The sequence below is a fragment of the Neovison vison genome, chromosome 4, assembly GCF_020171115.1.
Source record: "Neovison vison isolate M4711 chromosome 4, ASM_NN_V1, whole genome shotgun sequence".
NCBI classification, from domain to species: domain Eukaryota; kingdom Metazoa; phylum Chordata; class Mammalia; order Carnivora; family Mustelidae; genus Neogale; species Neogale vison.
Window position 1 is genome coordinate 147,238,506 of NC_058094.1, and position 17,505 is coordinate 147,256,010.

Genomic DNA, 17,505 nt, shown 5'->3' on the forward strand with positions numbered 1-17,505 from the left:
TCCCACCAAATCAATCTGACTCTGCTACATACTCCACCTCCATCATCTCATTTAATCTCCATGGTAGTATTACTATCCCCACTTTCAATTTTTGGGTCAGTGACCTTTTCCAAAGTCAAAGAGGCAAAGGGACAGAGCAGGGATTAACACTACCTTCTAATACAAAGCCCCAAATACTTTTTATTGTACCATGCTGCCACCCTCTGGGACAGAAGCTGGGAATAAAGTTATATAGAAATTAAACCTTCATTGAATGACTCTACAGTGATATTTTACATAAACGTGGAAAGTCCTGTAACCATTACGGAAATTCAAGGAAAACATGCCTGTTATGGCAGTGATGTGCTGCTCAGTGTTTAACAACTGGTATAATGGAAAAACAAAAGAAACAAACAAAAAAACGGATAGATAGCATTTGTCAATTTCTGCAGAGTAAATATGCCACCATAGCCAATTTCAAGCTATCAGCTTAAAGTCACTGAACTGGAGATGGGGAGAGATGTACATAAATAGCTCTTTCAAGGTAATGCTAGCCATCTCCTGCATATCACTCTGTGTGTGTGTGTGTGTGTGTGTGTGTGCACGTGCACGTGTGCATATGAACTTGAATTTATATTTCACCTTAAAAAACACTGAAAACCCAAAACATAGGTCCAAATGCTTATTATTAAGTAACTCTGAGTGCCATGTGTTCCAGTTAAACTCTAGTAAGTTTCCTTTCTGGTCAAATATGCAGATTCCTCATCTATCTCTTTAAATTTGAAAATATAACTGTCAATAATCCCAGAAAACAAAAGAAATCTAAACCCCAAGCTCCCAATATTGACCTACTTATTTCCGTGTAGAATAATGGGTGGTTCTCATACTATTTTCAAATATATTTGAAATATTTCTTTTTTTTTTTTTTTTTGAGATTTCTTATGAGATGTATGAGGTGTTCGATGGAGCTCCAAGGTAGAGTTCCCCCAGTAAACCAGCAAGTGCCAACAGCAGTATTTGTTGGTACTGTCTCAGCAAAGAGCCATTAGGGAAACCGGAACCTGAAAAGAAAGACGAAACTATCCCCTAGCCCCACATTCCTTATTCCTCACCTTAAAGTGCCATAACCGCTTGAATTCCTCTGAAATAAAAGCAAGGTGACTGACAAGTTGTAGGGAAATTGCATGCATAATTTACATGGCCCTGTGAGCAAGCAGAGGGGTTGTCATTTGTGTAGACGCCTTACAAATGATATTCGGATAGATTGCTTGAGGAATGACTTCTGATTGCTGAGACAATTTACTTCATCTTACTCATTTCTTCTGATTGTGAGATACAGAAGTAAGACTATAGCAGAGGGTTAAATGTGAAGAGTGTCCTATGTAAGAAGATTTGCACAAACGCCTGAATTATTGTCTATATAAGTGTGCAAAAATTCCTCCCCACCCACTAAATCAAGACAAAAGAGAAAGGATACTGAAAGCATCACTGCTGTTCAAAGGAATATGAGATCTGTACTGAGGAACAACTCACTTTTTAAAAATTATGATAAGGGGGGAAAGTCTTAAAATTTCTATTGTTATCTACAGCATAAGTGTAAGGGCCTATTTAGCCAGAGCGATTCCATCTTGGATTAAACAGTCATTTTGTTGTTTATGCAGTAAAACTTAAACTGTACCTGCCTCCCTTCCCCCCCACCCCCAGGAGACTTACTTAATAACAAGTCCCAGAAACCAGTCCCGGGTAACAAAGTCCAAATACAAGGGTGGGTCAGGCCCAATGGAGACATCCACTGGGGGGGGGGTGGCATGCATACTGTCTCCCTAGCTACCAAGGAGTATTGGCCCCACCTTTTGGGAGCCAATTCTGACCAAGGTGATAGGCTAGGTCAAATGTCTACCATAGGGTAAACTGTAATTCAATTGGTCACTTATGTGTGACCTAGCATGACTGTGTAGCTTTCTCTGTGTGTTACAATCTCATTGACCACCTGTGCATGGCCAGGCCCAACCATATGGCCTTTGCCCTTAAAGGCTAGTCTGTGGGACAGAGAGGGGTCGAGCTCTCTGTAAGAGGCATGGTCCCAGCGGGTTGGTTTGATTCTTGATGCTTCGCACGAAATAAAGCTTTGCTTGACCTTTGATTTGTCTCGCTCCTCTAATCATGGACCCATTATTGGGGGACCTTTCACAAGTATCTACAGATATCTACTTACATCTGAGGTTAGCTAACATAGTAAAAAAAAAAAAAAAAAAAAAGATGTACTAAAAAGTTAAACAAGAAAAAATATTTTACAATAGAAGAAATAATGGTTAGGACTAAACTAAAGCAAAGGATGTTAACATCAGGAAGAATATCCTGTTAGCTTTGCAGGTACCAGAGCAGATGGCTGGGGAAAAAAAAAAAAAAAAAAAAACAAGAAAAACACCAAAACTAGATCTTAGTGGAGAATTTTTGCTTTGAAATCTTCATGAACACAATATAAATATCCCTCTTCAATTGCTATTTTTCTAATATTAAAGAGCTAAGTTAGAGTAACACCTTGAAGTTTCTTTCTTAATGATCTTTAAGAACTCCACACTGCCCTCAGTTTTAGAGAACTTTGTAAATAATGAACATGATAAAAATGAAATTAAAATAAAATCATGATTCAGATTTTTCAAAACGTGGGAAGGTGTCTGAGTTTTAGATTGTCTTACTTTTTTTTTTTTTTAAAGTTTTTAATTATTTATTTGACAGAGAGAGAGAGAGAGAGAGAGAGATCATATGCAGGCAGGCAGAGGGCCAGGGTGCGGAGTGGGGGGGGGGTAAGGGGGTGGGGTGGGGGAGAAGCAGGCTCCCTGTCAAGCAGAGAGTCCGTTGTGGGACTGGATCCCAGGACCCTGAGATCATGACCTGAGCTGAAGGCAGAGGCTTAACCCTCTGAGCCACCCAGGCACCCCTAAATTTCAGATTGTTAATTTAAAAAATAGAATTCATATCTAGTGAGCTTAAAGATATCACAAACTTGAGCCAATCTGAGGTCCCCTCCAACTCAGGAGAGTCCTCAACAATCAAACAGGACAGCTGGAGTAGGAGGAGAGAGGAAAGATTCATCATAAGTCCCTTGGGTAGAACCAACAGGTCTTAGTAAACAAAAGGAATTTGGAGCATGTACAAGCACAATTTGAGAGTGACTAATTCCTGGCTTGAGCCTAGTGGATCTCATTTCCCATTTTCCCCTGCCCCCACCTCACTTCACCTTACATCTTACATCCTACAGTCAATGAGGGTTGGGTTAGTCCTTTGAAAAAGGGCTGCAGATGAGTTTGACATTGAACAATTTTGAGTCTGGAGAAATTGCCAGAAATCTAAGTGGAGATTTTAAGAAGACTGACGTGGGAATGTAGTATTAAGAGTCATCCAGGGCATAACTGAGTCCTCTTACTGATGTAAAAGAATGAGGGGATGACACCCAGCAAAAGACTAGGAATAAAAAAAGGGAAAAGGAAATAATCAGTATTCGAGGTAGAAGGAAAGGATTCAGAGCCATTAAATGACACTGAGAAACATTATCCAAAAAAAAAAGAGAGAGAGAGAGACATGATGAGGGAGCAGGAAGCTGGCTGAGGACAGAGCAAAAGCTGGCACCTTGCACCCCCTGTCCACCCGCTCCCCTCCATAATATGTGTGGCATTCCTCAGGCACCCCTGACTGCCATAAAACGATAAATAGTTAACTTGCAGGGATCACAGTCCTGCAGAACAGGAATCTCCCTTGCTCTACAGATGTCCTAGAGATCTAAACAGGGAAGTTACCTTATCAATAACACAAATTTCCAGAGGCAAATAAATCTCAGTTCCTGAAGCCCTAATGTCCCCCTCCCCACCATAAACTGGAGGAGACTGAGGTAGAAGGGAATGTAAATGATAGCATGGTCATAACACCCCACCAAGAATCTCCCAACTATCTTGATGTTAATGCCTGACCTAAAGACGACATTGATCAAGCCATAAGGGCAAGGCCTCCCCCCACCCCCGGCAACTTGTAGGCCCTCCTTAATATGTGAAAACTCTGTTGAAACCTCCCATCCCTTCACCACCTCCCCCCAACCGCGAGGTATATAACATGCCTGCCCTCACAACCCGGGGCAGCAGCTCTTCCTGCCCACGGGTCCTGTCCCCGTGCTTTAATAAACTACCATTTTGCACCAAAGATGTCTCAAAAATTCTTTCTTGGTCATCGGCTCCGGACCTCAGCCCACCGAACCTCATCTAGGTTCTAGAACTTCATCAGACAGAAAAAGGAAAAGAAAACTAGGAGACAGCCATTATCTGTGTGGCAGACTGCCTGTGGGGCCAACAGAGAAGACCTGGGGAGAGGCTGATCGATGTGGCACCTAGGAGGTTTTTCTGTAAACTTGGAGAGCACTCAGCAGGTCACTGGAGGAGAAGCAGGAAGGAGACAAGGTGAATACCAGCGGCCTCCAAACCTGTTTCTCTCCCCCAATCTTCTCAGCTGCTTTAAAAATACATCCTTATGCCCTATCCTTGGAGATTCTGAGTCAGTCAATCAGAGTTTCTACCTCACATCTGTTCTTGAATTTTGACCATACTCTTCCAGGACGCTTTATAGAATTCCATTTTGTAAATTTTTTTTAAAAAATTTTATTTATTTATTTGACAGACAGATTACAAGGAGGCAGAGAGGCGGACAGAGAGAGGAGGAAGCAGGCTCCCTGCTGAGAAGAGAGCCCCATGTGGGGCTCGATCCCAGGACCCTGAGATCATGACCCGAGCCGAAGGCAAAGGCTTAACCCTCTGAGCCACCCAGGCACCCCCCCATTTTGTAAATTTTTATACTCATCTTCCATCTAGTCTGCAAGTCCCCTGCAGGTAAGAATTATGTCTCTTTCGCTCTTAATCCCCACATCATCTAACCTGAAAAATAAAAGGTATTTACTAATACGTGTGGGTTCACTGGTCATCTTAGTCCTGTTCTTTAAGACAAAATCATCCAAGTGACCAATTCCAAGGACTGTAAAGACTTAGACCCATACTTGAATGAAGATTGGTGTATCTTTTAATAACAAAACAAAATTTTGATGCTAAAATAAAATCTAAAATGTATCTTGAAATGGCCAGCAGCAAGAAAAATAAGGTTTCCCAAAAATGATTCATGACATATAGCCACGTCAGCTTTATTTTGGGAGGATGTTGATTTGATCTGGAGATACTTAAATGTGTCACTCTAAAAGTGTATGTGTTTTCACATGATTTGAAAAAAAACATAATTATAGCTGTCCATTGATAGCCTATTCATTTACAGTGCTATTTTGGAAACAGTAAGTTTCAAAACTGGTTTCCAGTTTTGGAAGGAAGTTCCACTGTATAGTAGCTCTGGAGCTTTGCCCCCTATAGATTTCCTTCATTGGAATTCAATAAAATTTAACTGAATTACAATGGGTGAATCCACAAGGTGTCAATTGCTGACTCTCAGATTAAAGAACTCTCTTTCCTCAGGCATTCACACCTACCAGTGCTGAGTTTCAGGGTTGGGTTTTTTGAGAGCATCTCTATACGAATGAACACCTGTGTGCATTAATAAATAGCAAAATAACTACTGTAGTGAAATCACATTTAATTTTAGGAATCGAAGAAAAATTCACTGTACTTCTATTCTAGCACACAGGATGTAGCTTACTTCTTTAAAATGTCAAGCATACAGACACAGATTTTATTTAAAGAATGTGGAAACACTGCTTTTCTTTCTTGATTGACTCTAGGATATATATAGTCTTTTCTCATCAGGAAAAAGGTAAGTTGATATGTTTTCTGAATGGGCATACTAATAACATTGTCACAGTGTATCAGCGAGCTTTCAAAGGCATTATCTCATTTTGTCATCATAACCACCAATCAGGTCGCTATAGTAAGTGTGGTAATTCCAGTTTTTCAGATAAGAAAACTGAAGCTCAGAAAGGTAATCATTAAATGTAAACCACGTTTGGCTCCTTTTTTCCCCCTGTATTTTTCCTTTCCATTAAATAATGCAATCACTAACTACTTTCTGCATCATTCTAAAGGTTCTGTCTAGGCATGCATGTGCCTGAGTCAAGATAAGTGGGCCTTTTCTTCATATATATATGTAAAGTTATGAGGAGAAAGTATTTCTATTACCCTTTACTTACATTTATATCTATATGTTCATGAATGTAAAATACACACAAAAATTCTAACTAACTGAGGAAATAATAGTTATCACCAGAAGGCTTTGTTACAACATGGTTTGAAAGCTATCATTTAACTTTGGAAAATGAAAAATAAATGACACTAATTAAAATATTTTAAAAGGAGATAAAAATCCACATAAGAAGAATGCTTTCAATTTTGTTCTGTGTCAAGTTAGATTTTTTAAAAGTAAATTAAGCTTATGCACATCTGAATTTGCAAACAAAGCAGACATTAAATACTTTTGTTTTATAAACTACTAGAGACACAGTGAGAAAGGAACATAAGCAGGGGGAGTAGGAGAGGATGAAGTAGACTTCCCAAGGAGGAGGAAACCTGACGCAGGGCTTGATCCCAGGGTCCTGGGATCACGACAAGGGCCAAAAGCATATGCCTAAGGACTGACCCACCCAGATACCCCAGAAACCACTTTTATTGGTTGTATAGACCAACAGTATAACACTGTGTAAATATTCTGTCTTAATTTCCACAAATCTGGAAAAGTTATAAGAGGTATTAATGAGAAGAAATCACAGATTTATACTTAAAAAAAAAAAAAACAAAAAACAAACAAAAAAACAACTATTGACCTGAAAAGCTGTTAACAAAAGCTTTGCACATCGAATTGTCTATTTTGCCATCATGTAAAAACTACTGCCTTTGATACCACTCACTCTTCCTCTCTGGGCATATATATAACATTTTCATTTGTACTCTGTTATTTGTTTTCTTTTTTGGGATTTAAAACTATGTCATTTACTCACATAATTGCTCTTCTCATGGCCTTATCATTACTTCTTGCTTTTAAGAATGCCATGCTATTTGTTTCTCCTCTTTCCTGTCCCATAGATGAGTCATCTAACTTATTTGAGCTCAGTGTCGATACCTATAAAGTGAAAAGTTGGAGAAGATATTTTTTATGATCCCTTCCAATTTTAAAGCTTTATTCAGTTTTAGAGAAAACCTGAAGGGTCACACCATATGGTGTAACACTAAAAGATAAAAATGAGGAGTTTCTTTTTCACTCCCTGTGAATTATTCTGGACACTTCCTTGGTTGATATTTCATACTGTAGACAAGTAGACATTGAGAATGTGAGAGAAAGAGAGAAACAAAGAAATAGTGAGGCAGAGAGCTAGTAAGGCAGGTGGAGGGAGACATTTGTGGATCCCATCAGCATATTAGAGGTGTAGTTAAGCACTGTCACACCCAACCCCTCAATAGACTCTTCCCTCTTCATTAACAGGATCTCTTTGTGTCCAGGTACTCAAACAAAACAAAAACAAACCAACAAACAAAACACTCGGTATCACCCTTGACTTCTCTCTGTCTTTCACTCTCCAGAGCAAATATGTCAGTTGTACCCAAAATAGATCCAGAATCTAACCCCGTTTCACTACTCCTACTACACACAAGTTACTCTCATGTCTAATCCGGATGATAAAAGTAGCCTAACTGGTCTCATTTCTGCTCTCTTCTCCGTCATACCGGTGATGCTGTTAAAACATAAATCCAAATCCTATCACTTTTTTTTTTAACCCTAAAGGCTTTCCATCTCACTGAGAGTAAAACCAATGGCATAATACGATTTTTGAAGCCATTCTCAGTATTCTGGCCACTCCCAATACCTAAGGCATCATTCATTGTGTACTGGGTTCTGGCCACACCAGCCTCCTCATTACCCATCTAGACCAGCAGGCAGACGCCTCCATGTGGACTTTGTTATCAACATCCCCTCTGCCTAGAAGGCCCTTCCAGATATCCATTCAGCTCTCTCAATCGTTTTCATCTTGATTCCAAACTTACCTTCTAAGCTGAGGCCCTTCTTGAGCATCCCACCTCACTTTTACCCCTTCTCGCCTTCCATTAGGTGACGCTTCACTCAAATGAAAGTATAATAAATTAAGGATATGAGTCAGTTTTGGTCACATTTGTATCTTCAGTGCCAAGAACAGCGCCTGACATATAATCCATTAGTAAGTACTGGTTGGATTAAATTGAATTGGATCTAACAACCATATGAGAACCTTTAACCATGCCTTGAAGAGCGGATCAGATGCTGAGTAGACAGATGATAAGGAATACACTGGGCACTTTTTGGTAAAAAGAATAAGCCACCTGGAAATATGAGCCTACTTTGGGGAATACCACATTCAGCCAGCTCAAGTTAACATGAGAAAGCTGTCACAGAGCAGTTAAAGTCACAAGGCCAGTTAGTAAGAACACATGTCTAGAAGCCTGATCCCCAAACCTTCCCAGACCAGGACTCTTCCTAAAGATGCAGACCATTTAATTTTCAAGTTTAATCAGGACAAAACACAAGCAAAACGAAAAGGATTGTTTTGTTTTATCTCAATTGCTACCAAATCCATCGAATAAAGTAATGATGGATGTAAGGACCTATTTAGCTAGAGGCTTCCATCAAGATTAAAACAATAACGTTGTTTAATCCTTAAACTGTCCCTGCTCCCCTTCCACCAGGGGATTTACTTTAAAACAAGTCCCAGAAACCAGCTCCAGGTAACAAAACTCAAACACAAGGGTGGGTCAGGCCAGGTGGAGATGGAGACATCCGATCAGTGGGGGGATGCATACTGTCTCCCTAGTTACCAAGGAGTATGGGCCCTGCCCTTTGGGCACCTTTTGGGCGCCAATTCTGACCAAGGTGATAGGCTGGTTCAAATGTCTACTAGGGTAAATTGTAATTCAATTGGTCACCTAGCATGACTGTGTAGCTTTCTCTGTGTGTTACAATCTCATTGGCCACCTGTGCATAGCCAGGCCCAACCACATGGCCTTTGCCCTTAAAAGCTAGTCTGGGAAACAGAAAAGGGTTGCCCTCTCTGTAAGAGGTACGGCCCCGGCTGGTCTGTTTGATTCTTGATACTTGGCGTGAAAAAAAACTTTGCTTGACCTTCGCTTTATATCAGTCTCGTTCCTTCAATCATGGACCCATTTTTGGGGGGGCATGACAATGGATAATATCCCCCTATATAATAACAGCCCATTATTAAGAATTAGCGTTGTATTAACATAAAAACACATTTTAAACTCTCAAATTACAAAAAGCAATAGTGATCAAGATGGTGTGGTAAATGGATAGAGGTATAGATGATAAAATAGCAGAATGTTGACAATTCACGCAACAGGGTGATGGTTATACAGCACTCATTATATTATTCTGTTGACTTTCCATATGTTTGAAATTGTCTATAATAAAAGTTTAAACACAAAAAATAAACTGAAAAGAAATCCGAAAGCCTCAATCAATTTTGTTTTCTGCTTCCTTAAAAAATAGTTACAACTAACTTTTTCATTCTGTCTCTTATTTGTTGTTTCTTAATTTAAGAACACAGAAGTTGTATCCTCCTACATGTGACCCCAAGACACTGATACACTCTGAGGAACCTGAAATAAGCTTATGCACTCCAGTGGTCACCTTTAGAGTAATAACATCATGAAATCTATTAAATCAGGTGTAGTTATGCTTCATGGAATCACATCATGATGTTTACTAAAAGAAGAACCTGAGTATTTCCTTCCTTCCCCCAATTTAGACACAAAATAGTAATAGAAATATACATATGGCATTGTCTTTCTCTCCCTCTCTCTTCCTTCCTTCTATCTTTCTATCCTTCCTTCCTTCCACTGAAGAAGAATGTTTCCTCTATGGATGTTTATCAGCAGTGTATTCCTATAACTTTACCTATTCCAGATTCCAAATTTTTTGTCTTTTGCTACCAGCCCAGTCAAAATGCACTTTCATTTTTCCTGTAGTTTACAGTTATTTCATCCATAATTTCCATTTTATTTGCTTTTTGTGGGGGGGAGGGGCACTCTCCAGCTGTACAGAATTGCACAAATTCCCTTTATTTTGCCCTTGACTGCCCTTTCTCTGTGTTCTCCTACATTTCTTTATTTGCATTATGGACATCTATCTACACTCTCAAAAAAAAAATTCTGAGTATAATTCAGTCTAATGCATATGACTCATCGATGTATAATACAGTTCTGACTTTCACATTTCAGGAAGAAGTTAGGAAAGCACCACACTTCACAGCTTCCTGTTTAGGGATTCCCTTTTCCCTTGGGGAAAGCTTTCCACTAATAACCTCATTTAAGTCTTGTTTCCTCTTACTGTTTGATTATAATTATGGTATTCTTTGAAGTATCTTTATACGATTTCACTCCCCTGATTAAATCTCTTCCAGACCTTTCTACCGTGGCTGGGATAGGTTTGACATAAAAATGTCTGTTTCCTTCCAGGAGGCTGTTTAAGGTGTGGTTTTTCTGCCTCTGTAGTCCTGTGTGAAGTCTCAGTGGCCCTTCTTCAGTTCTTCCTGGCATCCTATCTAGGGTAGGTTCCCCGTCGATCCTCCATCTCAGCCCTTTGTTGGTTTGCTTCCTAACACCAATAACAGTTTGTTTTTAAATATTTTATTCATTTGTCTGCTTTTGCTTTAAAAAAATACTTTCACTATACCGTAAGCTCCTGAAGGATAAAAACCACTTAGTTGTCTACATTCTCCCCTTCAGAATGGGTGGAATAAAAAACTAGGATAAAATGGTTATGAGGAAAATTAATTTAAGCTACCTAAGTCTCACAAACATATATTTGATTTATTCTTTGTTCATCTTAGGGAAACAACTGAAGAAATCTTTCAATTTTGGTTAATAGCAGAATCCATTAAATTTGACTTCAATTATCTAAATAGCCAATCATTTCCTCTACTGGCACATGCTCTCTCAGTGAAGATTTAAAATCCATGGAAGATGAATGATATTGACGGCCATCATGACTTCATTACCCTTCAAACATTTTGCATATTCTACTAGGACTCTTTCTAGCCTTTTTTGGTTAGCACATAAAATCTACCTATGGTCCTTTACAAACATCAAAAAATGGGTATGGTTGTCATATGCAGATCCTTTTTTTTTTTTTAATGAAAAATTTTAAGTAGGTCCCATACGAGAGGCAAAAACAGACACGCGAACTATTTGCCAATTACCAACACAGAACAATACCTAAGGAGATACAGCTACATTTCTATCCCTATATAGATAGATAGAGCTGTCAAGTGATCAAAAGATAGACAAATAATTTAGGATAATATCACATATTCAGTAAAACAAATCAAGTACATTTTCTTCTTTCTGGTAATCTTAATTCTTGACATCCTGGGTTTTGTTTGTTTATGTTTTGTTTATGTTTGTTTTGGGTCCCTAAATTTGTCAAACAGGTATTTCCTTTTTTTTTTTTTTAAGATTTTATTTATTTATTTGACAGACAGAGATCACAGGTAGGCAGAGAGACAGGCAGAGAGAGAGGAGGAAGCAGGCTCCCTGCTGAGCAGAGAGCCCGATGCGGGGCTCGATTCCAGGACCCTGGGACCATGACCTGAGCCAAAGGCAGAGGCTTCAACCCACTGAGCCACCCAGGCGCCCCAAACAGGTATTTCTTCATGTGCTTCTGTCTTTTAAAAGTCAGAAGCTCTGCTTCTGTATAGAACTATATATATGAATCAACCATCCACACAGGCACAAGAATGGCTGCCTTACTTAAGATTATTTGAGACATGATATGATGTCTCTCTCCTTTAAAAACACCTGCTCCAGGGACACCTGGGTGGCTCAGTTGGTTAAGCTGCTGCCTTCGGCTCAGGCCATGATCCCAGGGTTCTGGGATCAAGTCCTGAATTGGGCTCCTTGCTCTGCAGGGAGCCTGCTTCTCTCTCGGCCTCTGCCTACCACTCTGCCTGCTTGTGTGCACTCTCTCTCTCTCTGACAAATAAATAAATTAATTAAATCTTCAAAAAAAAAAAACCAACCCACATGCTCCATAATTTATTTATCTTATTAGAATCCCATCCTTGAAGTTAGGCACTATATATATAAAGTGGAGTAACAAAGCACAAAGAATACACAAAAGTGAGAGAAGATCCCTGATGAAGGTAAGTTAACAGATCACTTTGCTTTCCTGGAGCTCAGTGCCATCATATTTAATAATAAATACTAAGACCAAACAACAATACAAATGATAACTAAGTTTACTGTCAGTACTTATTAAATGCCAGGTAACATATATACCAATATTAGAAGATAGAAATTATTATGCATGTTCTACAAAAACAGAAATTAGCCTTAGGGAGTAAAGTGACTTGCCTAAAGTCCCACAGAGAGCTCAGTATTTAAGCTTGGATTCAAATAGAATATGTAGACTCCAAGCACTGTATTCTAGTGATCTATAGCTTAGTGGGTTTAGTGAGCTAACCCAAGAAAAAGCTGATTTTCTAAATATTAATCTACTGCTATACTGGAAGGCAAAAATGGTATGCTAGGAGAAAATAACAGGCCTGAATAGAATTCATGGTAGAGGCCTCTGAGGAGAGTCTGCTACAGTAGGAAAATGGGCAAAGGGCAGGTAAAGCAACTCACAGAGAAGGAAATGAAATGACAATAGCTGATGCCACCCCCGCCCCCTCGACCACAAAACCAGTGAAACTTACTAATAATAAAAAAGATACAAATTAAGATAAAATACTATTTTCTGTTTTTTTTTTTTTTTTGAATTGGCAATGTTTGAAAGGGTATAAATGAATTTTTCTTACTTTGGAGAAATTGCTGAGAAACAGGCACTATTGCTAACAATATAAGATATTTGGGGATTATGTGTGAAAATCTTAAGATTACATATCTTTTCTTCTGGAAGTTTATCTTAAGGAAACAGTCAAGGTTGGTTATTAAACTATATACAAGGATATCACTACAGCATTATTTTGATAGCTAGCTTTTAGAAACAATCTTAACGTGCAAAAAAATAAGGACTGTTAAATTATTGTGACACATTCCTAAAGTGGAAAATCACATAGTTATTAAAATTATATTTTAGAGTATGGAAATCATCCTCATTTTCTTTTTTTAACATGCATACAATTGTACACCGAATGTTCACAATGATTATCTCTTCATGGATAGATTTCTGCTCGATTTTTTTCTACATTCTATAATTCAGTGTTTTGTAAATACTCCACAGTGAACATATATTACCAACCCACAAACTGAATAAGTATTTGTCAATTAGTACAATTTTTTAAAAAATTGTAATCCTAAACTCTCTCGGGTAAAATTCATCTTTGAGAATAAGCCCCGATTCTTCATAATCCCTGTAAGAAATTTTAGAGAAGAAATATGGGAAAGTTGAACAAACAGGGGCTAATTTGAAAGCAAACTTTATCTCTTACTGACTGTGTAACTTTGTGTGGCTTCCTTATTTATAAAATTGTGATAGCATTACATCCCTGGGATTACACAAGGATTCACTGAGAATGGTGCATAAAGCTTTTCCATAATGATCGCCTAAGAAATGATATTTGTCTACCTCACATCTCCAGTTTCCAGGCTTTAAACATTTTGAAAATGCAATTACAGTTGAAGGAGAGCAGACTATGCCATCGTAAAATATGCCATGTTGGCATATTGACTGTTTTGAATTAACGTTACTTAAGAAACAGCAGTATAGGGAAGAGGCTCTGACCTTCTTTTGTCTCCCTGAAAATAGGAAATAAATCTCCCATGTAAAAGGTGCTCTCCCTGTACCAGGAGGAAAAAAGACATCCTTATCACCAGAGAAAGGGAATATAGGGCCCAGGAGGTAGTATAAGCTAAACTTGTTACTTCTTCACTAATTTACTACCCCAAGCTCAAACTCTTTTTGCCTTGTCAATTTTTCACAAATCTATTGTTTTTTGTTTCAAAGGTATACAGGCTGCCTGTTTTGGTCATTTCTATGAGTCTCATGTTTTTAGAGCTCCTGTACATACAAAATGAAATTCATTTTTCTCTTGTGACTCTGTCATACACCAATTTAATTATTAGACCAGCTAAAGAATCTAGAAGGGGAAAAAGGAAAAGTTCTCCTTCCCCATACAATGTATTTATGTTATTAGCACTATTTTATATGGACAACACCTTATATAATTATCCACAGCTGTGCTTTTTTAATAGTAGGTGAGCTTTACTATAGTGGCACAACTATAGAAGTTCATTAAAGGAGAAGAGAAGAAGCAAGCATCCCCAGACCAGAAACAAGGGTGGGAAGAGGGCTATAAAGAGGGTTGGAAGGATCGTACCCTACAACCTCAGCCCGTCAACTTGAGTATGAAGTCATTCCACTCAGTAGAGATTTAGATTTCCTTCTGAAGTTTTTTGATGGTTTGTTTGTTTTTTATATTGCTCACACACATTGTTTAAATAATCAAACCCACAAATACTGAAATATTGATATTCTACTGTGGATTGCACAAGTGTAAATGGTTAACTGAAAAAAAAAAAAAAGAAGCAATTCACATAGAGTGAAAGAGTAGTAAAAAAAATAAATCGACTGAATACAATCACGCTGTAGGTCTGTAGGCGTGAACAACAAAACAGACAAAATGAGAGGAATCTAGACATGAAGTGTGCTTTTATACTCTTTCTGAGAAAACAGGCCTGAGTTAGAATTTACACTCCAAGGCAATTTCTAAAATAATATTCTCATGTGAATATGTCAGATTAGCAATATAACTGGCTCCCTATTTTCGGGCACATGGTACATTTCCCAGTTCCCTTTGAAGACCCACATCATGAATCATTCCATACAAAAGTTTTAAGAACTGGCGTCCAATTTGTACAACCTCTTTTTTTCTCTCCAGCACTGTGTTCATTGAATACCCTGTTGGTGGGACATGCATCCCAGAGAGAAGGCTTTAAAGGACAGCCTCCAACTAATTTTTGATGGACATATATTGTGAATGAAACAAGACTTCACTGTTTTAAAACCCTCAGCTGGGGTCGACCACCCCACACATATGCCCCCAAAGAACATGTGGCAACATTTTCAGTTGCCACAACTTACATGGGATACATGTTACTGGCATCTAGTGGATAGAGGCCAGTGATGCCACTAAACACAATGCACTGGAAAGCCCCCCACAACAAGGAATTGCCCAACCAAAAAAGTCAATAGCGTCAAGTGAGAAATCCTGTTTTCAATCATGGAGATAAAAGAATGTTTGTTACTACAGCGTAATCTAGACTATTCTGACAGATGATTCAATATTTGGAAATCTATTTGTATAATTTTACCATAAAAATAAGGCAAAGTAGGGGTTCCTGGGTGGCCCAGTCCTTAAGCATCTGCTTTCGGCTCAAGTCATGATGCCAGGGTCCTGGGATCGAGCCCCACATTGGGCTCCCTGCTCAGGGGGAAGCCTGCTTCTCCCTCTCCCACTCCCACTGCTGTGCTCCCTCTCTCACTGTGTCTCTCCCTTGTCAAATAAACAAATAAAATATTTTTAAAAATAGGCAAAGAAGAAAAAAGTGTGATCATTTTAGCAGATTTAGAAAAACCATTTCATAAAAATTTAACATTTATTTGATAGTAAAAAAGGAAAATATGGTTATTTTCTTAATATCATATTTGAACATCACAAAAATTTAATTCTCAAAATAGAAGCCAAAATTAAGATTAATGTTGAATCAGTAGAATAAGTCCATAAGCTCAAAAGCTAGACTAGCACAGTTGTTAGTTGGTAATGGTATACAAAATGTATTCCCTGCTTCGGGAAACACATACTCATTCATTAACAGAATCAGTGAACATCCTCTGGGGACTCCTGTCTCATGCAGGAGTTTAGCTTGATGTGCTTTATCTTCTTTTTTCAGTTCTAAATTAAGTGTTTGGGATGCCTGAGTAGCTCAGTTGGTTAAGCGATGGACTCTTGATTTTTACCCTGGTCATGAACTCAGGGTCAGAGGATCAAGCCCTGCATTGGACTCGGCTCAGTGGGGAGTCTACTTGGATTCTCTCTCCCTCTCCCGGGGCCTCTCCCCCGGCTTGGACACCCTCTCTCTTAAATAAATAAATATTTTAAAAAACTTTAAAATTGGGGTGCCTGGGTGGTTCAGTCCTTAAGCAGCTGCCTTCAGCTCAGGTCATGATCCCAGAGACCTGGGATCGAGCCCCGCATCTGGCTCCCTGCTCGGCGGGAAGCCTGTGTCTCCCTCTCCCATTTTCCCCGCTTGTGTTCCCTCTCTTGCTGTGTTTCTCCCTCTCTCTGTCAAATAAATAAATAAAATCTTTAAAAAAAGAAGTTTTAAAATTAATGAAATAATTAATTGATTAATGACTTATTAAGAGGTTTGGGAAGATGAATTTATTAAAACACCTGTGTCAGGGGCACCTGGGTGGCTCAGTGGGTTAAAGCCTCTGCTTTCGGCTCGGATCATGATCCAAGGGTCTTGGGATCGAGCCCCGCATTGGGTTCTCTGCTCAGCAGGGAGCCTGCTTCCCTCTCTCTGCCTGCGTGTGATCTCTGTCAAATAAATAAGTAAAATCTTCAAAAAAAAAAAGAAAAAAAAAAAACAAAAACCACACACACCTGTGTTATATAACCAGATGCGACTTGCAACTAAAAAACAATTTGATAATAAGATACTCTGAAATGTGGGTAGCTTCTAGCTTATAACTTGTGACATATATGTTTTATAACTTCGTTATACTGACCAGATCCCTCTGGTAATGATCAAACATCGAAATAGACAACTGGCTATGAACTGGGTTCAGTGAGGATTCACATGCTCCGCTAACTCCACTGGCAACACTACCCGGCTAATCCTGGGTTATGATGGTGCAGCTGAGCTTGTTGGTAGTTCTCAGAAGCTCAGCAGCAAAGCTTTTATTGAAGTGGAAGAGCAGAAGATACTTCAGGAAGAGGAATTACCATGGAAACTGTCCCCCCCACCCCATAATTTAACATTTAAAGACTTTTGTGGTCATAAAATTGTCAATGAAAATTTTTGAGACAGATAACACAAATTTTGGAAGTAGTTCAAATGTCCTTGAAAAATGAAAAATGCTTCTGTTTGCCATGGAGAGATTTACCAGGTGAGAAGATGGTTTCTTCAGTTCAGATTCTATTGATCTTATTTTAAGAAGTCTTTACTAGTCCAGCTCTTGGGGAAAAAAAAAACAATTAAAAAAAACCCCACAACCTTCTCTAAAGGAATATTTGGATCTTGTTTTTTAATTTTAATTTGTTTTTAATTGTATTTTACATACATAAGAAAGCATAGTCTTCATATATTCACATTTACTTCCCTTTAATGACGATTTTTGTGTTTTATGACATAGAATAAATTTTCTCAGAATCAAATTCCCATTTAAACCCTGAAACTATTGGAAATAGAGGGTTGCCTTACGTTGGCTATGCATATAATTGGGGCCGAGGAACAAATTGAGTCAAAGCTGAGGTTTACCTCCATCATACAGAAATAAAAA

At 38.6% G+C, this 17,505-nt stretch overlaps 1 protein-coding gene across 4 annotated transcripts in view; it reads right to left on the bottom strand.

The window, feature by feature from the left end:
* The window catches only part of MAGI2 (membrane associated guanylate kinase, WW and PDZ domain containing 2), a 1,353,147-nt gene that overhangs the window by 746,939 nt on the left and 588,703 nt on the right, over positions 1–17,505 (bottom strand). The gene's annotated exons all lie outside the window — the stretch shown is intronic.